The sequence below is a fragment of the Cebus imitator genome, unplaced genomic scaffold (genome assembly GCF_001604975.1).
Source record: "Cebus imitator isolate Cc_AM_T3 unplaced genomic scaffold, Cebus_imitator-1.0 Scaffold40, whole genome shotgun sequence".
Taxonomy (NCBI): domain Eukaryota; kingdom Metazoa; phylum Chordata; class Mammalia; order Primates; family Cebidae; genus Cebus; species Cebus imitator.
This window is the reverse complement of record NW_016107355.1, coordinates 3,314,319-3,341,807: the sequence shown is the minus strand read 5'-3', so window position 1 is coordinate 3,341,807 and position 27,489 is coordinate 3,314,319. Positions and strand designations below refer to the sequence as shown.

The 27,489-nt window shown below is 32.6% G+C and overlaps 1 protein-coding gene and 1 non-coding gene across 5 annotated transcripts in view; both read right to left on the bottom strand.

Moving 5' to 3' along the window:
• The window catches only part of FSTL5 (follistatin like 5), an 826,955-nt gene that overhangs the window by 571,485 nt on the left and 227,981 nt on the right, over positions 1–27,489 (bottom strand). The window lies entirely within an intron of this gene.
• LOC119470790 lies at positions 11,235–11,343 on the bottom strand. The gene has a single exon (XR_005199754.1). It is a non-coding gene; the product is annotated as a U6 spliceosomal RNA (small nuclear RNA).

The following is a 27,489-nucleotide window of genomic DNA, read 5'->3' as shown; positions in this document are numbered from 1 at the left end:
GAACTATATTTTCTTTTTAGTCTAATACACTCGATTTGCAGCAGAAAACTTTAAGTAGATTCACCAGTCTTATACTAAGGCTGAAATTAACAACTTCGATTCTTTTTGTTTTTCTAGACAGGTTAAGCTTTAAGAATTCTGGAAAATAAAAAATAGCAGTAAATTGAATATATTTATGCACATACATACACATAGATATGTACGCACACATGCATGTGTATGTATATTTAACATCAATGACACTTATGTATTGCAAAAAAGAAAGTAAATATTTGAAAGGTTACAAGCATAAGTTATAGTAATTTTTTGAGTACTTAGTATATATTAATATTTTCAGCTGTTTCTATCATACTAATTAAGAACGTGAACTTTGATCCAGAGTTTGAATCCTAGTTGCAAGCTTCAGGGACCCAGGTGACTACCTAATACATCTGTAACTCAGATGTAACTCGGTTTCCTCATCTGTAAAATAGGGATAACAATAGTGTATCCTAAAAGTTTTATCAAGATTAAAGGGCTGCAATTGCCACACATAAAACTTCATGTAAGAGTTATTAATTATTATTATCAACTCTTCAAAAACCGGTTTTCATAAGGTCATAAATATGTGAATGTATTTAAGTAATCAATTTTGTTTTTTTAAAGGAAACTCATACGTTAATTTTATTTTCATATTTGTGCATGGATTTCTACATGGAATTTAAATTTACACAATTAAAATTACACAAAAAGATCAACACTACCAATGGCATATTTTTAAAAAACCAATTTATATTTTCTGATAGCAGTAAAAATTAGAACAAATCTACTTGTAAAGAATGTCAAACTATTTCACTCTTTGATAAAATATTTTAATTCTGGATGAAGTATTCCAAGAAATTTAAAACAAATAAATGGAAAAATATTTTACTGAAAAGATATTTCCAGTGTAGCTCCAGTGTTATTTTAAATATTGATAACTCACTGAAATATTTTAATAAATACCTGTGTGATAAAATCATCTGCATAATTACCTCCCATGACACACATTTACTTATGTAACAAAGCTGAACATGTACCCCTGAAATTAAAATAAAATTAATAGCAAAAAAAAATTTTTGGAAAATTTATGTAATGCAGTAGTTCTGGAATTTTGGCATGCTTAGAATGGCCCAGAGAAGTTGTTAATATACAGATGTTTTCTCCACCTCGCCCCGGAGTTTCTGATTCAGTAGATCAGGAGTATAATCCAAGATTTATATTTCTAACAAGTTCCCAGGTGATGGTGATATTGTTGCTTCCAGGATCAAACTTTAGGGCATTGACTCGCTGAAATCTGAATTTATTATTAAAATATAAAATACTAAAAGAAAGACTAGGTGAATAATTATGAAATGCTCTTAGGTGAAAAAATATGTTAATGCTATAATGAAAACCATATAAAATAATGCAATTATTTGGAAGATACTAGGAAAAGAAATGAAAAAAAAAACCATGAACATAGTTGATTAGCTAAGTTGATATGTATTGGGCAAGTTTTGCTATTTTTACATGATTGCTTTCTAATGTTCAGTATGCTAAATGAGCAGGAGTCTATTAGCTTAATGCTGTGTCTCTATTTTGAATTCCTAAGAAACTGTACCCTAACTTACTAGTATGTAAATAAGTCAAAACTGATTTTAAAAATATATTTTGTAGCAGATAACCAGGTTTCAGCCAATCACATGCAGTCAATTTATCAGACCGCTCCCAAAAAAGACAAATGCTTCATCCCACCATGCTCAAATAACATAGTAGCCTTGTGGTAGCCAAGCAGGTCATTTATTTACTTTGCTTCTGTGTTTGGCCTGTAATAGCTCATTGCTAGGTGGAGCTTTCTGAATCTCTTCTGGTCCTGAGTGCTGCCAGATTCCTGAATTGTTCCTTGTGCAAATAAACTATGTTAAATTTATCTAAACTTAAAAAAAAAATAATGTGTGAAAAGAAAGTCCAAAAGTACATCAATTATTACTATAAAATAAGGTAGAAAAATACTAATATAAAGTAGAAAAATACTGATTTCAAAATCGAAAAATATTTTCCCACCCTTATACCAGTATTTAATTAAGCAAATTGTTGATTTAATGTTTATAGAGTCCATATGGGGCTGCCATTATAATAAAGAAATTTGACTCATATAGTTGTATTTTGTATAATTTATTTCTTACATTTTTCACTACCAAATAATGAGTTAATATTTTTCAAGAGAGTGTTTTGTTTATTTTAGTATTGAAGAATGAGTTAATGTTTTAAGAGTTTGATCATTTTACATTTTAGACACAAGTTGATGTAGCTTTCTGAATCAGTGCAATTTCCCAATTTTTAGGGGAATACTCCATAACAATGTGTCATATCTAGTAAATATAGGTTGGCCACAATATTTCCCATATTTTCTCTTAAACCCTTTCTCTTAAAGCCTGTACTCTACTTCAGGGATTTGTATTAGGATATTTTCCATTTTGGAGAAGTTAATGAACTATTTTACACTAGCTAGAAGCTGCGTGTTGCATGTAGCTGCTACGATTAAAGGAAATTTAATTAATTCATATGCAATCCAAAGAAAGCTCATATTATGTAAATGAATAGCTAGAACGTACCCTTCCTAACAGTAATTATCCATGACTAATGCCGAACTTAAGTTTCAGCTGAGATTAAATCAATTTAATCTGATCAACGTGTCAAAGATTTCTTCTAAGTACATTCAGTCAGATACACTAAATGAATTTTAATCAAGAACTTATATCCTGGTAGCTTATAGCTTGATAAAATAGCATTTGTTCCCAAAAAAGGATTATATATTTAACAAGTTCAGATTTTATAATTTTTATTGCTTTAGAGCATTACAAAAATTCTTCATATTTAAAAAGAGATAAAATATTAAAAGGTTAAAGATACCAAGCAATAAAGCAAAATAATTCTTTGGTATTCTAAAGATGATATTTTCAGATTCTCAATAAGGAATGAAATTATCTTAAAAATATATTTATTTTCTTGTCTACATGTGTATCTAACATATCAACTAATACAGAGTGGATCTAAATTGAAATAACTTTAATAAAATACAGTTGTTTTTATGAGCAAGGTGGTATGTTGGTTGGTATAGTATACATAAAAAGAACAATCATTGACACTTAAGTCTTTAAGTGGCTTACAAAGAGCACAGGATAGGACTTGAACATGCTTAATTAGAGAGGCTAAGATTTAGGGGCACATTTAGGGGCACAAAGGAGATTGAGATCATGTGAGACCTCACAAACAGTGTACCATGTAATACAAATAATTGAGGTTGTGTTTAAAGAATGGGTTAGGAGTTCAGATGGCTGAAAAGAGGATATACAGGGCATGGAATAGAGACAGATGCTGGATTTAAAACAATGATGAAAGAGTAAGGGAAGAACCAGATTTTGGAGTTAGCTACCTCTAAATATTATTGTGGAATATTAATTTATTGTTGTATTTAAAGTGTCAAGTTATTTGAGGTGTTCATTATCTCGTAAAAATGTTTTATGTTAAAATATAAACTATAAGTATTATATTCACAATTGTTTGTTAAAAAGAACAACAGATTTTGGTCATAGAACAGCATTTGAGTCTTTGCTTTTCCATTACACTCCTGTGTGACCTCAACCAGGCTGCAATCCCTTTGGGCCTTATGTTATAGTGATAAAATAAGAGGTAACCGGCAATTAATCTTTGGATTTGATCTCATCCAAATAATCCTTTAATTTAATAATGCTCAGCAAAACACAGTTCTAATGAAAGCTAATGTATGGTGAGTATATTTAGTAAGTTTTCTTTATAATGTCTAATACTTATAGTTCACCTGCCTTGAACAATCACATATTTTTCTAATTTAAATCATATTTACATATTTTAAATAGCCTCAGCTATACAAAATGCAAAATAATTTTGACTTTGATTTTCTAAATTACTCTTCTAAGACTTTGAATTCCTTTTTGATTCATGCTATATGGTGCAAAAATACTTGCAATTTTTGCTATTGAAAGTAATGGCAAAACCACAAGTATTTTTGCAACAACCTAATATTTGCACCAAGTTGGGTTTTAAACTCAAAATCCTCTATTCAAGTATAATTTTTAGACAAGTTAGTTAAAATCACTGAGCTTCAGTTTTCCCATTTAACTAGAACATAGTAGGAACTCAGTAACTATTACTTCCATGAATATATAAAATGATAATAATAATTATAGTAATAATAATACCATGTGATTGTTAAGAATATTAAGTTGAATTATGCATCAAAAATGCCAGGCATAAAATATCTGCTTAACAAATGTATTTATTACTGTTATTAAGAATTATCATTTATACAGATTTGTAACATAGAACATATTGACTTAAAATCACTGAATTAAATAAATAACTGCCCTCTACAGCTCTTAGTGTGATAGGCTTTGGAAATGCATTTAGGGGAGTGTTGTGGCACGTGTGTTCCCAAAGTATACTTTTAAAATTTTTATGGGCATTCACTGTGTAAGAATTACTTTCAGCTGCAAAAAGAAAAAAGGAAAGAAGAAAAAGTTCAAAATTATATTATTAAAGTAAGTATTTTGATTTAGAATGAAGTATAATATTTTGATGATGTTTTACTACCCACAAATGGAAACACTGTGAGACTCTCTATTAAATAAAAAATACAATTTCCTGTTGCACACTGTAAATTCTAACAAAATCCATTCAAACCTCACAAACTTCATGGCAAGGGGCAGTTCAAGTAAATACTGGAATGCCCACAGAAGACTGAGCACAGTATGATCTTTTCATGACCTGTAATGATTGGGATGTGTGTTTCCTGCTGCTACTTTGTGAAGTTGGTCAAAACAAGGCTGCCTCACTAAAAGTTTGCTCAGTGTGCTCTATTGAAGGACAATCCTTTTCAACAGTCACGTACTCTATAGTTCAGTGAGTTTGAACCCTTCTTTTCTATCTTATTTTAGACAATCCATTACTTCTGCAAGCTTCTTCATATAATTCTGCAATCCAAGGTGTTTTTTGTTTTGTTTTGTTTGTTTTTAGAAGAGTCCAGTATGAAAATAATAAGTAGATAAAAGCCAGGGATCCAGGTAATTTGCATTCATCCAAATTATAGTTTCTGTTTTATGTTAATGAATGTTTACTAGGGGATATAATTTTTGATGTGTCATTTCAAGAAGTTAAGTAATTTAATATCAGTACCTAATATGGCAACAGTTATTTCTTGAGGTTCTCAACTGAAGTGTGATAATTCTGAAGCAGAACAGAGTGTGATGCAATCTCAACACTCTTTCTAACCTCAACGTGTAATCTTGATAACAAATTCTACAAAGGTTTTTTTAATTATTAATTTTTTTTCTAAGTTCCATCTGTAAGGAATGATTTCTCTTATCTTAATATATCCATCCCACTGAAAAATTAGAATAGTACTTATCATTATACACTTTGACTAAAAGCGAAAGGACTTATTTAGATGATAAGTAGGTTAGAAGCCAAATAAATTTCACTGTTTCCCTTAGAACTACTTTAATATTATAAATAGATTGGTAGATATAGAGACAGAAAGACACACAGTTCATATGTGAATTTATGATATTTAAAGTCTCCTTTTGGATAACTAAGACTTGTGATTATTAGAAACAAAATATTTGTTCTAAAGTATTTTAATTCAGTAAATTGAGTGACATTCAGAAAAGAGTAATTTTTTTTTTTTTGGTCAATAGTTAGCTGCCACTCTCCTCTATAAACCATGTTGATTTAGATAATAAATAAGAAAATAAATCAATTAAGATAAAATAGTATTTTATTTTATATAAATCTATATAATGAGAGGAAAGGCATATGCTAAATCAACTGGGAGACTTAAAATATTTCAGGCTTTGGACTAAACCTAACACTTGAAAAAGTCTTAGTTCTTATTCAAATTTAAAATAGAAGATAGATTATTCTCAAATATAAAAGGCATTTTATGCAATGATTTAAAAAATTAAACAGCATATTAAAAAGTTTTAAGTGAAGATCAAACATTGTAATAGAAGAGTAGATGTGTCCAGCCATGCTTCAGATTATAATGCTTATTATTAGAGTCAGTCCAGCAATATGGTTAATATAATTTAAAAAAAGATATAGTAATTTCTGTTATAATTATAAAAATAAATGACTGCTAGAAAAAGAATTTTTTTAAGTTTTATCTTTAAAATCAACTCTAGTAAATTACCTTTTTACAATATGCTTTATTTTTTCCTCTTTTAGAGTAAAACTGAAAGCAAATAGTCTATTAATTTAAAAAGTAAATGTTAGTCATTAAAACTATTATTTTCATAAAGAAAAATTTGATTTTCTAAAATGCAAAAATGCATTTAATTTCTTTTAAAAAATTAATTTTTTCTTTATGATAAAGTGTAGTACATTCATATTTACTCTTTTAAATTAAGAGGCTGTTTTTTAGAGCAATACAATATTTACAACCAAACCGAATTGAAAATGCAGAGTTCCCATATATTCCCTTCCTACACAAACACACAACCTTCCCCACCATTAACACCCTGCACTAGTGTGGTACATCATTAAAATCCATGAATCAATTTTTCCAGATCATTATGAGTTCAACTCAATCTCTCCCTCTGTTACCCTGAACCCTTGGTAATCATTTATATTTTTAATGACTCTATAAAAATATTGCCTTTTCTAGAATATTATAAAGTTGGAATTATACAATATGTAGGCTTTTATCATTGACTTATTTCATTTAATGATATGCATTTAAGATACTTCCATATCTATGTCTGGCTTCATAGCTCATTTCTCTTAACTGCTGAAAAATATCCCATTGTATGGATTACCATGGTTTATTCATCCATTCATCTTAGTTGCTTCTCATCCTGGCATTGTAAATAAAGTGAGTTGGTATAAAAATTTATGTACAAGTCTTTGTGTAAGACATAGAGTTTCTGTTCATTTGGGTAAATCCCAAAATGTACTATTGTTATTATAGATCAGATGGCGAGGGCATATTTAGTTTTATAAGAAACTACCAAACTGTCTTCCAAAGTGACTGTACTATTTTGCATTCCCACAAGGAATGAATGAGAGTTTTTTGCTGCTCTACATCCTCATCAGTAGTTGGTCTCTGCAACGTTTTGAATTTTTACCATTCAATTAGGTAGTTGTGGTATTTTGAAGTTTTAATTTGCAATTCCATGATAATAACATAATATTGATTGGGTGTATTTTCATATGTTTATCATTTTCAAATCATCTTCAGTGAGGTGTTAGTTTTAGTATTTACCCATTTTTATTGCGAAGATTTAAGAATTTGTATATTTTGTGTACCAGTCTGTTATCAGATGTGACTTTGCAAATATTTTCCTTCAATCTGTACAATGTTTTCTCAATCTCATGACAGTGATTTTACAGAGAAATTTTTAATTATAATTAAGTACAACTCATCTCCAAACTCAGCCTTCTGGATGTCCTCCAAAGAGATCTTCTAGGAGTTTTATAGTTTTGCATATTTCATTTAGATTTGTCACTCAAGTTGAATTAACTTTTTTGAATTATGTAAAGTCTGTGACTAGATTTATTTTCTCTCTCTCTCTCTCTCTCTTCTTATGGATATCCAGTATTTCAGCATCATTTGTCGTCAAGAATATCCTTTCTTAATTTAATTACCTTTGCCTATTTGTTAGCCATCAGTTAACTCTAATTGTGTGGGTCCGTTTCCGGGCTCTCTATTCTGTTCCATCACTCTTTTTTTGTCTTTCCTTTCTCCAGTGCCATACAGTCTTAAAGCACACATCTTTAAAGCTACTATTGCAGCTTCACTATGCCTGATTGTGTTCTTCTTCAGTATTCTGTCAGATTGTCTAAAACATTTTCTTTGCCATATAAACTTTAGAATCAGTTTGTCAGTATCCAAAAAGCAAGCTGGGATTTTCAATTGAGTAATATTTATTTTTATGAATTTTTTTGTAGAATGTAAATAACTGGAAGTGACTTTAAATGTTGCCAGTGAACTAACTTAATTACTGGAACAATACACCCAATCACAATCTTAAATACTACTCTAGAAGATGTGGGTAGGTGCGTGCATGGTGTGTGTGTGTGTGTGTGTGTGTGTGTGTGTACATAGCTTAAACTTGGAAATTATAGCTTAGAAAAAAATCTAGTTCAAAAGTGCAATATATAAAATAATACAAAGTGTCACCATTCTGATTAAAGCAGGGGTGAGAGTGAGTCCCGGGTATGGCTTCTCTGAGTCTCTCTGACATCCAGTAAGGAAAAAGTGAAAAAGACAGAATTTCTACAGAGAACTAGACTAAATGATGTCTCATTTTCCACTCAAATTTATACTTCTTGATGTGTGGTTGGTTATTTTTACTTCTCATTTTCTTCATAACTAATGCATTATAAACAATGTCAGGTTTTTTTTAAAGCTATATTTATAACAGTTGCCTTAACATCAGTTTTGGGGAAAGATCCTTTTAACTTCCAGAGTTTTCTGGCCGAGTCATAATCAGTGATGTAGTGATCAGTGTGTAACAAAAGGGACTGTTTGTAGCATTCTCTGGTTTCTGTGTTTTAAAATACTCCCACAGGGTCTGATTTGAAGCTACAAATAAGACATCACTAAGCCTGAATTTAAGAAGAGACATGGCAGGTTGCTCCCATAAACTAATATAAGCCAGCTCCAGCAAAACAAAATTCTTAGCTTTGTCATAAATCTAAACAGTGTTAATGATTAACAGTTTTTTCCTCTCCAAGCCCCTCTGTGGTTGACTTAAAGTACCGATTAATTCATTAATTTCTTCAACAAACCTTTGCATTGGTGAGAACTTTATTTTCTAAGAATCAATTTATTACCGTATGTTAAGCACTCTTCCTCCATGTAGTTTAAAAAGATTGTGTCAGTCATTTTTAAAGTTTTTTTCTCTTTTAAGGACTACACCAATGTTAGTAGCATTTCCTAAATAGCAAAGCATAAGAAGTAAACACAATGTCTTCAGGTTCAGATCACAGATCTCATCACTGATATAATTCTGGTTGCTAGTCACATGATCACTCAAGTTCCTTGGATAGTTAAAAAAAAATTAGAATGGATGGCACTCTGTCTATGCTTATAAACTCATTTCCTTCAACTCCCTACCTCTCTGCTCAAACAGATGTGGTTTAAATCCATTTCATAACTAATTTCTCCAAAAACATTGTTTATCCCTTGAATTCTTTCATTTCCCCTAGCTTAGGTGTTTAGAATAATTGCAAGCTTTTTCAAATTTCCATGTGCTTCTGTGTCTTTTGCTCCTTTCCTGGAGCAAAAGACACACAGTCAATCTGCTGCATGAATTAGACAAAGGCTAGGGGGAAATAATATCATACTAACTCAAAAATATTATGCCACCATGACAAAAGAAGGGCACTTAGCTCTGTCTAGTAGGAGTCCCAGAAAGCATTCTAAAGAAGAAAAGTCTGGCACTACATAGAAGTTAGGCATGTGGAAAACAGATGCATGAAGGTTATTTTATGCAAAAGTATAAATATCTGAGCAGGTTGATCTAATGCTGCCGAAGGGGAGAGATAATGATTATGTTGTTGAAGATGTTAGAGAATTAGAGAGAGGATGATAACAGCCTTGCACAATGTGTTTAGGATGTGTCCGTGGGACAGTAGAAGCTGGACTTTAATAGTTTTAAGGACTCTATGTAGGATAGAAAAGAAACAACAGGAGTCAGGAAGCCACTACCTTGGTCTACGTGAAAATAGTGTGAGTGAAACAAGAACAGCAATAAGCAATCAATTTATGGAGCAATATAGTATGAGTCGGAAAGAGAAGAGACAAAGAGGGTAGTTTTGCACAAAAGGAAAGGCGTTAAGAGTGGTTATAAATAAAGACAGTCTTGTCAACAGCATTGTGAGAAGTGGAGATTCAATATTGTACAGTAATAACATTGTGATATTATAGCTTAATGAGCATTTTATGTGGTCTACATGTACTATTTAATTTAATAATATACCAATATGGAAATCTTATTTTGACATTTTCAAATGAATAAACTGGTGGTCAGAAATTTTAAGTTTTGGATTGCTAAGAAAGTGGGTGCCAGGTTTGAGCCTTAAAGTCAGATAGGTCTGACTGATTAAAAGTACATGTTTTCAATCTCCATCTTGTATGTTTTCTTTGCAGTAGGAGGTAAATTTCTCTCTCTTGTGGAAGACGAGCCATTTGTTAAAAGCAACAACATTCTACAATAGTCATTTTTAGTACAAAGAAGATAAATAATGGGCTATGGACAAGCTGCCATCACTCACAATGGTATAGTCCGAACATCTTCAATTGTACCAGTGTGCCAAGTTACAATGCTATTTTTCAGCAAAACTCAATCAGTTTAAGTATGATAGTAGAGAAGCAGGATTATGAGACTATTTAGAGTAACAGTTCTCATTGTCAAGTGTACTGGAAGTATTTGAATGGATAAAAAACAGAAGAAACTAAAAAAAATGCATTGAAGACTAGGTATGAAAAACAGTGTTCAAGTTGGATAAACAAAGTATAGTTTTTCAAATTCTTGCCTGGCAGTTTTTTTTAGTATTTTACTGTCACTTACAGTAAAAGGATTAAGTCCAACACATTCTTTTCAACTGAAGCATTAGAGAACTGTTGTGATGGTTCTCTAATATATAAAAATAAGAAATTATTCTTTCCACCCATAACAAGAGACTATTTTTAAATTTTAAATTGCCAAGATCTTTAGTCATTTGTTAGATATTGTTTATCATATTTTTATTCATAAGTTGATACTTATCTGCCCTCCTCATGTCTGAAAATTGCATATATATAAGTTAAATGTCTTAAAACTAATAATAGTGGCTATCCTATTGGAATATGAATATAAAAATACACACATACACATTTATGTAAATACACGTGTTTGTATTTTAAAAATTTCATGTAGCCTATGGACCACTATGATTTCTCCATCTTTGTGTCTTATTTATTTATATCCTATAGCTCTATAGCTTTTGTTTTTGAACTATGTCAGTTTATTATTTTATACTTTTCTGATGAGCCAATATGATTGCTCAAGTTGTTCCGTATTTACGACTTTTGCATATTTGGAATCTTTACTCACAAAATAAAATTAATATTTTAAACTCATTGCTTATTCAAAGCTAAAAGTTTCCCAGTTATTTTAAAATATTATTTCATTAAAGGTATTGGTTATTTGAAACTTCTCCTAGACTTCTAAATGTTTGTTGTTGTTGTTGTTGTTAGGGGCCATGCTAATGTTCTCTGTATTGTTCCAATTTTACTATATGTGGTGCTGAAGCGAGCATGACTTCTAAATGTTTGTTCTTCCCATTACTAGCTTTTGGTCACATTCAAGATACTGATAAATTCTCTACATGTTATAAAATAAACAAAGCTAAACAATACAATACATCAAGAAATTATCTTTTCATAAATATTTTAGTTTGCATATGATAATCTTCTCTACACTTGCTTCTATATCCTGTGTAAATTGCTTAGATAGTAATATTGTTATTTTATTGTCCATTTTACGTTGTTGGCTGACACGCATGGCAGATTAGGTGTCTATTTAGAGGAAAGTGTGACGTAGCCTAGCACCTCACTCTCCCTACCCTGCCAACGTATTGGAATACCGCTGCTTTTTGCCGGTTTTCTCTGATTATGCTTTTCAGATGCCAGTCACAGGAGCCCATTGGATTGCTGTTTCATGGTACATCAACCATGGTGACTGTCTTTGTTTCTTTCCTCCACCCACCTTCTCTTTTCTGGCTCATGTTGAGATTATAAAAGTCTCTACAGACAATCACCTAAGCACTGGAAAGGATACTAAGACACATGTCATGTGCTAAGGTTCTGAAGAGTCTTATACTTTAGTAATAATGTGCGATATTTAAAACATAAATATTTCGTAAGTTAAAAAGTTGTCACAAGAGAGACACAGGACAATATAAATTTTTGTCGAAGAAAAAACATCTATTTTGAGAGAAATAAATAAAGTTTCCTAATAGAACTCAGATTTGATCATTATTTTTTAAAAAAATAATTAGGGGCTGGGAGGGGGCGGGAGCGGTGGTGGCTTATGCCTGTAATCCCAGCACTTTGGGAGGCTGAGGCGGGCAGATCACGAGGTCAAGACATCGAGACCATCCTGGCCAACATGGTGAAACCTCGTCTCTACTAAAAATACAAAAATTAGCTGGGCCTGGTGACATGCGCCTGTAGTCCCTACTACTTGGGAAGCTTAGGCAGGAGAATTGCTTGAACCAGGGAGGTGAAGTCTGCAGTGAGCTGAGATTGTGCCACTGCACTCCAGCCTGACAACAGAGCATGACTCTGTCTTAAAAAAAAAAAAAAAATTAGGATTTTGAAGGTGGAAATTGGCTAGAAAACAAAAACACAGGAATATGGAAAAACAATAATCTTTTTCCCCTAACTCTCAATTTTTCTAGCATTTTTATATTACCCTTACAAATGGTTTCAGACTGATAATACCCAAATTGATAAGCCAATCTGTACAGTTGTCCCAATAAAGGAAACCTAGCAAAACTTACTATATCTCTTCTTAGCTGATTTTTTGAATTACTATTTATTTGTAATGTTTCCTGACATTAAAAACAGCACTGAAATCACTTTTTCTATGCAGTTGGCTCTTTAAGTGGTAGCATTGAAGTAGAGAGAGTAAGAGAACATATCTCGCAAACAAGTGTCTCTTCTAATACTAATAACTATCATTTTTGTGTACTAACCTAAGCATTTTGCCTCATTTGATCTTTGTAGCAATCTTAAATGCTATTTCTTTCTTGCATTACAAATAAAAAAGAAATTAGTTCCAAATAGTTTCTTATTATATCCTAGCTTAAGCATAGTAAGTGATGGAGCCAGGCTTCAAACTTATGCTTCTTTGAGCTATGAACCATTACCTTATTCTGCCTGTGTTTTGTTCCTATTAATGTTTATAGCTCTGGCAGACAATATAGAATATATTTATCATAGACAATTGGAAATGCAAAACTTGAGCACAGTAGAAAATCAGGGAATCTTAATTTGACATCACTGTATATAAAATTACAGGTGAACATTAGTGAATGTGATAGAAGAGCAGAAAGGATTTATAGAAAGAAGAGTGGAAAGTATAGCAACTGGACTTTTAAATAGTTTATCAAGAAATTTGGACTGCCCTCAGTCATGAAATAACTCACACGTAACTTTTTAAAAACCTCATATGATCAGTAGTGTTTAAGAGCATTGGATCTGACCTTCTGTTGCCTGAGTTTGAAACTTGTTTCCAACAGTAACTAGCTGTGTAATTTTAGAATTTTGTGATTTTTTTGCTTTCTTTTTCTTTAGTTTTCTCATTTGTAAAATGGAGATATTAATAGAACACTGACTTCATAGACTTATAAATCAATGTATGCAAATCCCTTAAAATAGTCTCTGTCAGACATTATGACCGCTATGTCAGACATTATGACAGACTATAAAATAGTGTATCAGCACCTCAGTGTCTGCTATTAACATCAATGCCATGCTGCTGTTATTGTTATTGTTATTTTATTTTATTTTACTTTAGGTGCATACTGTATCTGGCATTTCTCCCCATGTTATCTCTCCCCACTCTCCCCTCCCTCCCTAGCCCCTGCTGTCTCTCCTCTACCCCCTCAACTGCCCCCAGTGTGTGATGCTCCTCTCCCTGAGTCCATGTGTTCTCATTGTTCACCACCCACCTATGAGTGAGAACATGCGGTGTTTGGTTTTCTACTCTTGTGTCAGTTCGCTGAGAATGATGGCTTCCAGATTCATCCAAGTCCCTACAAAGGACGTGAACTCATTGTTTTTTATGGCTGTGTAGTATTCCATGGTGTTTATGTACCACATTTTCTTTGTCCAGTCTATCATTGATGGGCATTTAGGTTGGTTCCAGGTCTTTGCTATTGTATACAGGGCTGCAATAAACATACGTGTGCATGTGTTTTTACAGTAGAATGATTTATAGTTCTTTGGGTATATGCCCAGTAATGGGATTACTGGGTCAAATGATTTCTATTTATTTCATTCTAAAAAACAGCCAAAGAAGTAGGCAGTCTGGAAAGAAGTTATAAACAGTGGTTTTTGTGCTATTTAATAATTATTGAAACAATATTTAAAATGATAAGTTATCAGGTTAGGCCAAAAACTCTACTGAAACCTAGGTGGTTCAATTATTGTGCATACTGATGATATAATGTAACTTTAAGAAAACTATGACCACCAATCTACTTTTGAATCTCCTAACTACAGTTCATTGATGTTAGGCAATTTTGTGTGCTCACTGTATAATATTAACTTGTAGAGTAAAGAAAGCAAGAACTGCTCCAGTTCCTAGTTAATGATTCTATTTGGCACAGGACCTCTTGTGTTGCAGGGCAGTTATAAGGGGTCAGTAAACAGAAGGATGAGATTCCAAGGCAGTAGCGAGAGAAAATTTGGGGTACCAGTAATTCCTATTATTTTTGCTTCCAAGAGGATATTTATTACCAACTTATTCTCTGTGTTAGGAACACAACAACAGTGATGCGGAATCCTCAACAATGGGTGTCCAAAAAGGTTAACCACTTGTGATCTCTTTCTGAAAAGACTGCTTCATCTCCATCTTCTTACTGACTACTGTCCTCATAGATCTAAGGAAGTTAGTGGTCCTTGAATGCACTTTCATTATAAAAAGTTTGATTAATACCTAGCGTTACTTAGACAAAGATCTCTTTAAACACCGGACAGAGGTAATTAAAGATTAGACATCTTGGCAGGACTGTTCATGGAACTCCTCTAGAGGATATAAAGACTTTTTTATTAAAGCTGGTGGATATCAAATTTGTCCTCCTCCCTTGCACATGTCTCCATTGCTTCTAAGAGTGTTTTTTGTTCTCTAGCACGGTTCCTACATTCAACTTTTACCCATTCTGACTAAATAACAGATGTTCTTCCTTGGCCTCTCTGTGTTTCCAATGGAAGGATGAATCTACACATCCTTCACAAAATTGTTTTATGAGAAATGGATAGAATGAAAATACATAGAGTTGAAGACCTTGTCATATTCCTTTTATTAAAAGTAAAACCAGGCTGGGTGTGGTAACTGATGCCTATAATCCCAGCACTTTGGGAGGCTAAGGCAGGAGTATCACCTGAGGTCAAGAGTTTGAGACAGACTTGACCAATGTGGTGAAACCCCAACTCTAAGAAAAATACAAAAATTAGCCAGGCCTGGTGGTTTAGGCCTGTAATCCCAGCTATTCAAAAGGCTTAGGCATGAGAATCGCTTGAACCCAGGAGTCAGAGACTGCAATAAGATGAGATCCACTATTTTACCCGACACAGAGCTTCCCTCAATGGAACAGAGAGTTGTGAATTTAGGGAGTTGTAGGAATTAAGAAAACAATGAAAGCTCTTTTGCATATATCTACACATATATATAATTTATATAATCTAAGTGTGTGTATATATGTGTATATGCTACCATACATATGTTTACCTCTTAAGTGAACTCCTAATTTACTATGGTACATTGAAGATATCAACATTATTTTACTATCTTCTTAAATCCTTTGAGACCACTAAAAAATATTTTAAAATACCTCTACATGGATGGAGAGAACTGGAGAAAACAACAACAAAATAGTGGAATCTTGTAAGACTATAGATAAGTGGGAACTGACTTGGTGGCACTGAGCAAGCTGAATCCCAACTTTCTGGTTAGTAAAGCTGCAAACCTTATTTATGCACAGTTTCCTAAGATAAATTAGCAATATCAAGTATCACAGGAAATGAAAATGACAGCGTTACTGAAATATAAAGACCTGTTAAAAGTTATTGTGAAGTCAGTAAATTGCCAGATACCCTCCATTATGCAACCCTGGTAGAAATCTGGAGGTTTATTCTTTCAGGACACAGCTAAACTGTATGGAATCTGAAGCATACTGGAAACTGAATGCCATAAAAATCAGCCCTCTATCACAGTGCATTCCATACCAGACCCCACAGGAATGTTGAAAGCCATAATCTTAGCCATCAGGCAGATTATTCAGACTCTTCTTTGAAGAATTTTTTTAATGTAAAATTGGGAGTTCCCTAAAAATGATTCACCCAGGTGACTCAGAGGAAATTTGATGTTTCAAAAACTTTACTCAGTGCTCAGAAATTCTAAGTCAGATTTCTGATGTCCTTTTCCTAATCAAGAACAAAAAGCCAGCATTAACTGAGCATGCGAGTAAACCCTCGAACATGGAAGATAAGTCTAAAATAAACAAACAGATTTAAACAATTGAAATGAATCAATGCAGGGAGAAAAATACTGTAAAAGTCAAACAGAACAAAACTTGTAACATATCCTCAGATAAATCAGATAATAGCCAATCTATGAAATAAAAACAGAAAGAAACTTTATAAAAACCAATGACATAACAGATAGGAGAAAAAAATGTAAAAAATCATTGACACCACTTACAAAATTCCAAAGTCCAAATAATAGAAGGTCCAGATGGAGAGGGAAGGAAAACAGATGGTAGGAAATAATTAATAAAATTATTAAAATATTTCCCAGAACTGAAGGACATGAATTGCCAACTTGAGAGACTTCACCCAGTGCCCAGTAAAATGAATTAGAATAGACACATACCATGACGCACTGTAAAATTTTAAAATATTGAAGACAAAAAGAATTTTCTACAAGCTACCGGAAAGAAAAATAAAGTGCTCTATCATACAAAATGGATTAGGAATTAGATTTGATTCTGACTTTTCAGCAGCAACAGGGAAGTCTAGAAGACCCCAGAGCAGACACAAATCTGAGGGAAAGAATGCTGTGCTGATTATGACCTTAACATTGCTCTCCTTTTCATGCCCTGATTCTGAGTCAGCCACAGATATATTTTTCTCCTCAAAGAGATATTTCTGCTCTGGCATGCTCCTGAGCACTGGAGCTAAGCAATGACAAACTTAGAAGCCAAAGATCAGCATCTCTCCTTCTCCCCATATGCACGCTGTACTTTTCAGTGTCGTGTCCACAACTCAGCCCTGCCTGTTGCCCTACTTATTGTAAAAATTCCTGAACTTCAAGATATTCTAATGATATTTTCCTCTGACGTTATCTCACCTTTCTACCAACATGCCCAGTTTCTTTGTCTAATTTCCATTCATCATATAGGTCTCATCTTACATGATTTCTCATTTAAGAGTCCTTCCTTTATACTTTTCCTTTCTATGCTTCTTTATACCACTTTAATATTAAGTGGATCATTCTCACCACCATATTGGTATTGATCCATCAATATCAGTGCACTTTTGTAGAACTCTGTGTTCTTTCTGCATAAAACCTAAAACATTGTGAGTAGAGCTACTAGTTTAAATATTTATTTACTATTGACACTCAATTAATCTTTGTTCCAAGAGAGCCAAGTTCTGACTTTTTGTTCAAAAACTGTATCATCAGGAACTAGCAGAGTCTCTGGTGATCTTGATAAGGGCATAAGTGAATACTTCATATACTAATTTACTTATTTTATTCAACACAAAAAATGTATTATCAAATCGTACTAAAATTGAAAATATACAGTTTTATATATGTATGCCATTTAAAAGTTATATGTAAACATATAGGTAGATATGGATATTCATCAAAAATTATTCCTTTAAAATACCAAAAATTGGGCATAAAATTGTTTCTATGTGAAATATTTTGTAAAAAATATGTCATATGAAAGACTGGTATACACCTTCATCTTTTGTGTATGATGGTTAATTAAAATAGATACAATAAGGAGGTTGGAATAGCAAAATTTCCAATGCTGAATTATAATAAGCTGGTCAAATAATGTGTGCTTTATACAATTTTGTATCATAAAGAAATATTGAATTGTGTATTATATATCAAAATGATTGCCTTTGATTTCTACTTTGTCAGAAAACTTGGTTATAAGATCTTTTTAATAATTTAATAACTGTATTCTTGTTAATAAGCATTATCTTCATTTTAAACTTTTCTGTATGGAGAACTGGCTATCCTTAATTTATACTTAAACTTGAGGTTTCATTTTTAAATTGGTGACATAAGGCATGGAACAGGTTTCCAAAATCTAATGTTAGCTTATTAATCAATAATTTAAAAATCATATTTATTGCTTTAGTCCTCAGCTAAGAGGGCAATTAACATAAAGATATATTTAGAAGAAAATGTAGTCACAGAGAAAGAGAATGGTACTGAGTGTAGCATATCACTTTTCTATACCATTAGTTACACCATCATTTTTAACTGATACCATTATTTACACCAAACAAAAAATGCAAAAGACATTGATAAAATATTATTACATTGTGCTAAGTGCCACTGTTTTCTATATTGTCAAGCAAACTGTAAAAACATTCGATAGTAAGAAAGATTCATTTAAAAATTAAGCTTCTCTGATTTGCTTAGAATAAATAAGGAATCTCTGCATGTATTAAAGTGGAACAGTGAACAAAAAATATAATGAGTTATTAAAATTTATGTTTTTGCTTATATTATAGTACTTATGACTTGAAATAATATTGACATATTTGTAAATATAAGAACTTTCTTTTTACTGTCTTTTTTTTTTGAATATTTTTCTTTATTTAAGTCCCAAATAATTAAAATAAGATTTATTTCTGCTTTAAGGTTATCTAGTCCATGATTTTAGTGTTTTCTTCTTGATAACCTTTAGATGATTCTCATGTACTTTGGAATCTGGCTCATTAAGCTGGCTGACACATTTCATAACTCGGGCTTGAAAATGATCAAATAATGAGGACTATAGAGGAGTTGATTTTTGTTACAAAAGGGCAATGTATGGCAATTCTTATTACCAGTTCAGAGAGGTTAGTTCCATTGGACAGAAAATAAAGTGTCATTCTGAATTACTGAACAAGCACTAACATGTGGATAACAGTGAATCAAAAAGGTTTATTTTAAAGCTATGTCCAAAATGAGATCAACAGTATTAGTATAGGATATAGCTCCATGGGCCTGTCTTACCACAGAAACACCAAAAAGTCAAGCATAAAATGTTCAGAATCATCTTTAAATAGCTCCAAAAAATAGCCAAAAATGCTAACAAACTAAAAGAATGCTAAATCAAGAAAAAGGCAAATTAAAAATGGTAGAAAATCTTTGCTACATTTTTACTTACCTTAGCACTCCCCCTTTCTCAGCTCAGCAATGGTGCAGAAATATCAGCCCATGGTATTAGAAACTCTGGCTCTTACTATAGTTGAAAATTATTACCAGTTATTAAAAGAGCCAGAATTTCTTAAAATTTCTATCCTCTAATAAAGTTTTCAATAACTGAGAATTATTTTCAGGATTTTAAAAGCAGATTTTAGCAGGCAGAAAACATAATTAGAACATTTGAAGATAAGTCAATTGAAATTATCCAGGTTGTTGAGCAAAAACTTTTAAAAATTGAGAAACATGAACAAGCCTTATGAAATCTGTGGAATGCCATCAAAGTACTCTATCTGCAATAATGGTAGTCCCAGAAGAGAAGAGAGAAAAAGAGGGGGAAATTTTTGAAAAACAATAAGCAAAATCTGCCCAAATTTGATAAAATACATGAATTTACATATCCAATGAACTTTAAGAAGGACACAAAAATATCTGCACTGAGCCCAATTATATAAACTTTTGACAAAGGAAGAATCTTGAAAGCAGGGAGAAACAACTTGCCATATAAAAGAAAAATTCAATACAAATAACAGCTGATTTTTAAACAGAAACCATGGAGGCCAAAAGGTAGTGGGAAGATAAGTTTAAAGTGATGATATAAAAATAATGTCCACCAATAGTTCTATATTTGATAAAACTACTTTTGAAAATGAAATAGAAAGGAAACGTTTTCAGATAAAGGCTGTGGGAGTTTGATGCTAGTAGATCTCCCCTCCAAGAAGTGCTAAAAGGAGACTTTGTGACAGAAACAGAACTCTAGACAATTACTCTAAGCAACATGAAAAAAGAAAGGAAAAAAAAAAGAAGCACTGGCAGAGGTAACTACAGAGGTAAATACAAAGCCAATATTATAGTACTGAGAGTAGTAGCTCCTTTTTTGTTTTTCATTACGTCTAAATGAAAAGCAAAACCCAGTAACTGTAAATCTATATTAATGTGCACCCAATGTATAAAGACGCAATTTGTGAAAACACATAAAAAGAGAGGAATTTAATTGTAAGAAAAAATGTTTTGGCATACACTCAAGCTATGATAATATTCATTCAGTTGGATTGTTAAAAATGTAAGAGTTTAATTATAAAAATTGGGGGAAGCACCAAGAAACTATCTAAAAATATACATAAAAGGAAATGAGAAGCACACTATAAACATTAATTGAACACAAAATAAGGCAATAATGGAGAAAATTGAAGAACAAAAAATATGTAAGATGTGTAAAAATAGGGAAGTATGCTATAATATTATCCATCATAGAGTTGTAAAGATAAACTGGGTAGAAAATTGTATTATAAGAAGTTGCTATATGAATACACACACACACACACACACACACACACATACACACACACACACATATTTGAGATGGAGATTCACTCTTGTCATTGAGGTTGGAGTGCAGTGGCACGATCTCGGCTCACTGCAACCTCTGCCTCCCAGGTTCAAGCAATTCTCCTGCCTCAGCCTCCAGAGTAGCTGTGATTACAGGCATGTGTCACCACACCTGGCTAATTTTTTGCATTTTTAGTACAGACAGAGTTTCACCATGTTGGGCAAGCTGGTCTCAAACTCTTTTCTTCCACTGTCCAGACAAATACTATTTATACTAAATTTCAGGCTAATCATTTATGAATTAAGCTCCACATGGATCTAATTACAACTTCTATAGTTGTTTTGTGAAAACATGTGCTATATGTTGTATGCTATAGTTGAGAAATATTTTTATAACTAATTTAGGGATTTACTGCATATAAGGATTTGATATGTTATCATAGATTTTTTTTCTAGATCCCTTTATTGAGCTAGCATGAAAGAAGATGTGTGTTTACAATAAATGAGATCATATAAAAATAGTTACTAGAAGAATCTAAAAATTACCTCTTGGGTAGCATGTTCCCTACCAGAATGCAATATACCCATGTAAGTTATCTGCACATGTACACCATGTATCTAAAATAAAAGTTGAAAAAAATTTAAAAAATAAAATCATTTTACTCCCTGTGTATTCTTATCAATGAAATTAGAGAAAACAACATAAACAATATAAAACTATAGTATATTTCTTCTTGAGGATTTTTAGAATACGGGGAAGGAAAGAAAACAAGCTGCAATTCTCTAGAAGTTTGCATAATATAGGATCTTTTGTAAGAAAGATGTTCATACCTCATAAATAGATAATAATCAGGGTCTTCATATAATTTCCATAGTACAGGTATATCATATGTTAACATGCAAAATTCAGTGGTGAATAATTAGTGAAGGAAAAATTACCTAGCTCAAGGGGAAAAAATGTTTAATTTTGAAGTTTTTCTTGACAAAAGATAAAAATAAAAGTATAAAGGAGCCTGGCACAGAAATCCATAGTTCAACAAGCGAATACAGCAGTGGATAACAAAGCAAAATTGTTCTATTATAAAGACACATGCACACATATGTTTATAGCAGCACTGTTTACAATAGTAAAGACCTGGAACCAACCCAAATGCCCATTGATGATAGACTGGACAGGGAAAATGTGGCACATATACACCATGGAATATTATACAGCCATAAAAAACGATGAGTTTGTGTCCTTTGTAGGGACATGGATGAATCTGGAAACCATCATTCTCAGCAAACTGACACAAGAACAGAAAATAGAACACCACATGTTCTCACTCATAGGAGGGTGTTGAACAATAAGAACACATGGACACAGGGAGGGAAGCATCACACACTGGGGTCTGTTGGGGGGGTAGGGACAGCGGGGGTAGGGAGGTTGGGGAGGGATAACATGCGGAGAAATGCCAGATATAAGTGATGGGGATGGAGGCAGCAAACCACATTGCCATGTGTGTACCTATGCAACAATCCTGCATGTCCTGCACATGTACCCCAGAACCTAAAGTGCAATATTTTTATATACATAAAATATTATATATATATTAAATATTTTATAAATATATTAAATATAATATATATATTATATATATATATAAAGAAAAATAGAAAGAATAAACATATCCTACTATATCATGGAAAAAATAAATAGAGGTTATACATTTTTAAGTGCTGATTTCTATGTTTAGATTGTATCAGCAGAATCAAAAACTTATTTTGGGGGCCCGACACCATGGATCACGCCTGTAATCCCAAAACTTTGGGAGGCTGAGGCAGGCAGGTCATTTGAGGTCAGGAGTTTGACACCAGCCTGAGCAACGAAACTCCGTCTCTACTGAACATGCAAAAAAATTAACCGGGAGTAGTTGTATGCACCTCTAGTCTCAGCTGCTGGGGAGGCTGATACAGGGGAATCACTTGAACTTGGGAGGCGGAGGTTTCAGTGAGCTGGGATGGAGCCACTGTACTCCAGCCTGGGTGACAGAGTAAGACTCGGTCTCAAAAAAACCAAACCAAAACAAACCTATTTTTAACAGTTTCTTTTTTATAATATATTTTATATATATATATATATATATATATATATATATATATATCTTACACATATTTAACTTGATATTTTGTACCTAGAAATCTGTGAAAAGTTTTATTTCTAACTTTTCTCCAAATTACTTTTACTTTTAAATTTTAAAATTAAAGTAAAACATTTTAAAGCTTTATGGTTTCCATTTTCAATGCTTATTTTCTTGTCTCTTAGTTTGCCATCTTGGAACCAAGTAGAGAAGAAAATGAGAATATTTTTGGAGGTAGGTAAATGGCTGGCAGCTTGAAATTTATGTAGAAAACTCCCAAACACCTCAGTTGCAGAGTTGAGAGAACTAAAACACCCTCCTCTTTCTGTACTGTTTACTTGAGAAGATTCTTTTATTTGTACTTAGGTTAACTTTATTCTATATTGCATGAAATATTTTTGTTGTTGCTATTAAAATAACTCAGCAAAGGCTAAAGTCTTCTGATTAGCAAATTAGTGACAATGTCCTATTCTTTTCTAAAGCAAACTATTATATTCTATATAGATCTAGAATCTGTTCCTGATATAATTCACTTACAGTCAAACAACAGAATAGCACGTTTTAAATCCCTTATATGAGGCATAATTCTATCCACAGTGTTTTCTCCTTCCCCAATTCCACAAACTACAAAGAGAAATGAGAAAATCCTGGACCAGAATAGCATAAAATTCTTAAGAGTCAGAGTCCAAGAAAACAAAGAAAAAATAAACTTTCCAAAGAAGGTCTCAAAGAGGAAAAGAGAGAAACAGGGAAACTGTGAGCAAGAGAGAGAGAGAAAAACAGAGAGCGAGAATGCTCTGAAGACTTTTAAATCTCAAAAAATTTTTTTTAAAAAAGGAAGGACTACATTCAATGTGTGATAGCAGAGTAGGGGGACTTTACCTAAAAAATGTATTGTACTCAGGTGATGGACACTCTAAATATCCAACTTGATCACTACACATTTATATATATGTAAAATTTTGTCATGTACCCCATAGATTTGCATGAATAAAAAATGAGAATTATTTAGAAAAGTTCCTTATTATAATTATAAATTTAAATTTTTCTAATGATCTTTTTCTGAATCTTATACCATCAATATTGCATATTCATTTGCATAAAATAACTTGTGGCATATATTTCCACAAAAAATAAGAAACAAATTTGTCTGGTTTCTTTATTAGCTCACCACATATTTTTTCATGTACACTATAAAGTAAATCAAATTTCAGATTTCTTTGTCACAGTAGGTATAAGTCAGTCTCATTTGTTCATTCATTGACGTTTTTAAAAAGTGATGATTCTAAATTGTATAGTCTCCAATCTTTTCTGGTGACTTGTGAACTTTGAGTCATAGTGATTAATTTTGTATCCATTAATTGCTGGATCCATTAATTCTCCCATCTACTTCTATTATTACGGTTTCAGAAGACATAAAGCTTTAACAAAAAAGACATAAAGCTTTAACTCTAGTGAGCAAATTCACATCATTTATGTTATAACGTATAATATAATTATGTTTCCCATTATACCGACAGTCATAAATTATTCTTATTCTTATTATTTTGCCTTTGGAGGAAGGATACCATCAAGGCAAATGTGCCTAGGGACCACAAAGTCATAATCCAGCCCTGATTTCTGTCACCATAGAAACTTTTGTCTGTTTTGAACTTTGTGTTAATGAAATCAATCACACAGTATGTATTATTTTGTGTCTGGCACCTTTCATTCAATATCATGTAACTAGCAATCATTCATGCTGCTCTTTCATTTTTCATTGTAAGCCTTTTTCCATTGTTGACAGCATCAAGATCTGAGTCCCCATTCTCCTGTTAACAATTACTTCACTTGTTTACTGCATGGGGATAGTATGAATGAAGCTGCCAGGAACATTCCTGGACAAATATTTTTGTGAAAGTATGTTTTCATTATTCTTGGGTCATAAGATAGATCCATGTTTAATTTTCTGAAACACTGTCAAACTGAAACTTTTACTTAAAGTGGCTTATTATATTACACTCCCACATGTGAGTGCCACCTGTTACATCTTAGACTTGTCATCTCTTTTCATTTTAGCCACCCTAGTGGATGTGGCATGGTATCTTACTGGTGTGTTAATTTTAATTTTCCTGATGAACAATTATACTGAATATCTTTTAATGTAATGATGGACATTCAAATTTTCATTTTTCAAAGTTTCAGATTTATTGGGTCAGATATCATTTTATGCTGAATTTTAGAAGTTTGTTACATAGTAATTTGGGAGATATATGTGGTGTGTATGTGTACGTGTTTATATGCATCTTATTCTGTTACTACTTGTGGTTTGCCTATGCCTATTAATTTCCTCAGTAGATCCTCTGATGAGCAGAAATTTTGTTTTTTAAAGTTCTATCTTTTCTTAATCGATGTTGCTTTTTGTGTGCTGTGTAAGATTCTTCCGCCTATGTCAAAATCACGAAATTAATTTTACATTTTTTCCAGAGGCTTTCAGATGCCAGACGTTATGTTTTAGGACTATGATATATCTTGAGTTAATTTTGATTCATGGACTAAGTTGCAAGATTGGAATTCTTCTTTTCACTCTATAATCATCTTCCCCAGGTATATGTATTTTAAATAGTTTCCTTTTCTCATGTGATTGCTTGGTGCATTGGCCCAAAGTTATGAATGTCTAGCTTTATTTTCAGATTTCTCATATTGTTTCCCACACATAAATCTATTTTTTATTACTGTAGCTTTGTAAGAAGTTTTAGAGTCAGATATATGAGGGTTAAATCATTTTCTTTTATTTATTCATTATATGTTTTTCAGAATGCTTTGGGCTAGTCTAGATCTGTTGAATTTCCACGTTTTTCAGAATCATATTGAAAGCTCCACAGAAAAATGTCTTCTAGAATTTTGATTGGAATTCAGGTAAATTTATAATCAATTTGCAACAAAAGGGCAAGCTATCAATATTCAGTTTTCAAATCCATGATTTTGGTATGCCTTTCTATTTATTTAGATTTTTATAGAGTGATCTTTTCACAACTTTTCTTAGACTTATATTTAGGTATTTGATGTTAAAGTCATTTTAATGTTATTTTACCTTATTTTATTTTCTAATCAAGAAAGAAAGAGAATGATGGGAACGGTGGCTCACACCTATAACCCCAGAGCTTTGGGAAGCCAAGATGGAAGAATTGTTTGAGTCCAAAAGTTCAAGGCCAGCCCCGACAACATAGCAAGACCCTGCCTCTACAGAAACTTTAAAAATAAGACAAAAGCAGGGTGATGTTGTGTGCACTTATAGTCCTAGCTACTTGACAGGCTGAGGCTGGAGGATCACTTGAGCCTGGGAGTTTGAGGCTGCAGTGAGCTATAATCATACCACTGCACACCAGTGTGTGCAATAGAGCAAGATCTTGAATCTAAAAAATAAAAAAAAATTGTAAAAGAATGATGGATTTTTTTGTAGTCCACTGGCTCTGTACAGATTTTAAAATGTATTGTTATTTTAATAATACTTATAGTGCAAGTCAGGTGGAGAGAAATTTTTTCATCTCCTGTTCTGAAAGTGTGTGTATGTTTTCATTTTTACTTTCTGAGGGACATTTGCTGCACGTTGAATTCTAGATGAACAGATTTTTTTTTTTTTTTTTGACAGAGTCTCACTCATGCCCAGGCTGGAGTGGAGTGGTGTGATCTCAGCTCACTGCAAGCTTCACCTCCTGGGTTCAAGACATTCAGCCTCCCCAGTAGCTAGGATTATATGCCACCATGCCCGGCTGATCTTTCTATTATTAGTGGAGATGGAGTTTCACCATATTGTCCAGGTTGTTTTTGAACTCCTGACCTCAGGTGATCCACCTGCCTCAGCCTCACAAAATGCTGGGATTATAGGCAAGAGCCACTGTGCCTGGCCGGAAGAACATAATTTAAATATTAAATTTGTATTCATTTATAATTTATTTATTCCTTAAAAGATCTTATTCCATCATATTCTGACTTCCACTCTTTCTGACAAGAATTTAGCCATTTTTTAAATTATTTTCAGTATGCCCTGTGGCTATTTTCTCTCACAGCTTGCATTAATTTCTCATTGATGCTGTGACAAATTACTACAAATGTAATGGCTTAAAACAGCACACATTTATTCTCCTACAGTTGTGGAGGTTAGAAGTCTGAAATGGTCTCATTATACTGAAATCAAGGCATTGGCAGAGCTGTGTTCCTTCTGGGAGGTTCTTGGGGAGAATCTGTTTCATTGTCTTTTTTCGGCTTTCAAAGGTTGCCTGCATTCCTTGGCATGTGGTTCCCTTCTCTGCCTTCAAAGGCAGCAGCACAGCACCTTGAAATACTCTTTTCTTCTCCCTGATTTCATTTTCTCCTTCTTTGGCTGTCATTCTCTTGTTTCCCTCTTCCCCTTATAAGGGTCTTTGTAATTATATTGGGCAAACTTGGATAATCCAGAACAATTTCTCCATTTCCATATCCTTCACTTAATCACATCTGCAGAGTTCCTTCAGTCATGTAAGAATTCAGATAGGAACATCTTGGGGAGCTACTATTTAGTCTACCATATGCTTTAAAATTTTTTTTTCTTTATCTTTGATTATCTTTGGTTTTACTTTAACATACCTGAGTGTGGCTTTCTTTTTTATTTTCCTCTATAGAAGGTTTACTGAACTTCTTGATTCTATGGTTTATTGTATTTTACCAAATTTAAAAAGTTTTGGCAATTATGCCTGCAATTCTTTTTCCTGCTCTTATCCTTCTTTTCTCCTTTTTGAACTTCAGTTTGCATACGGTAGAATATTTCTTTTTGT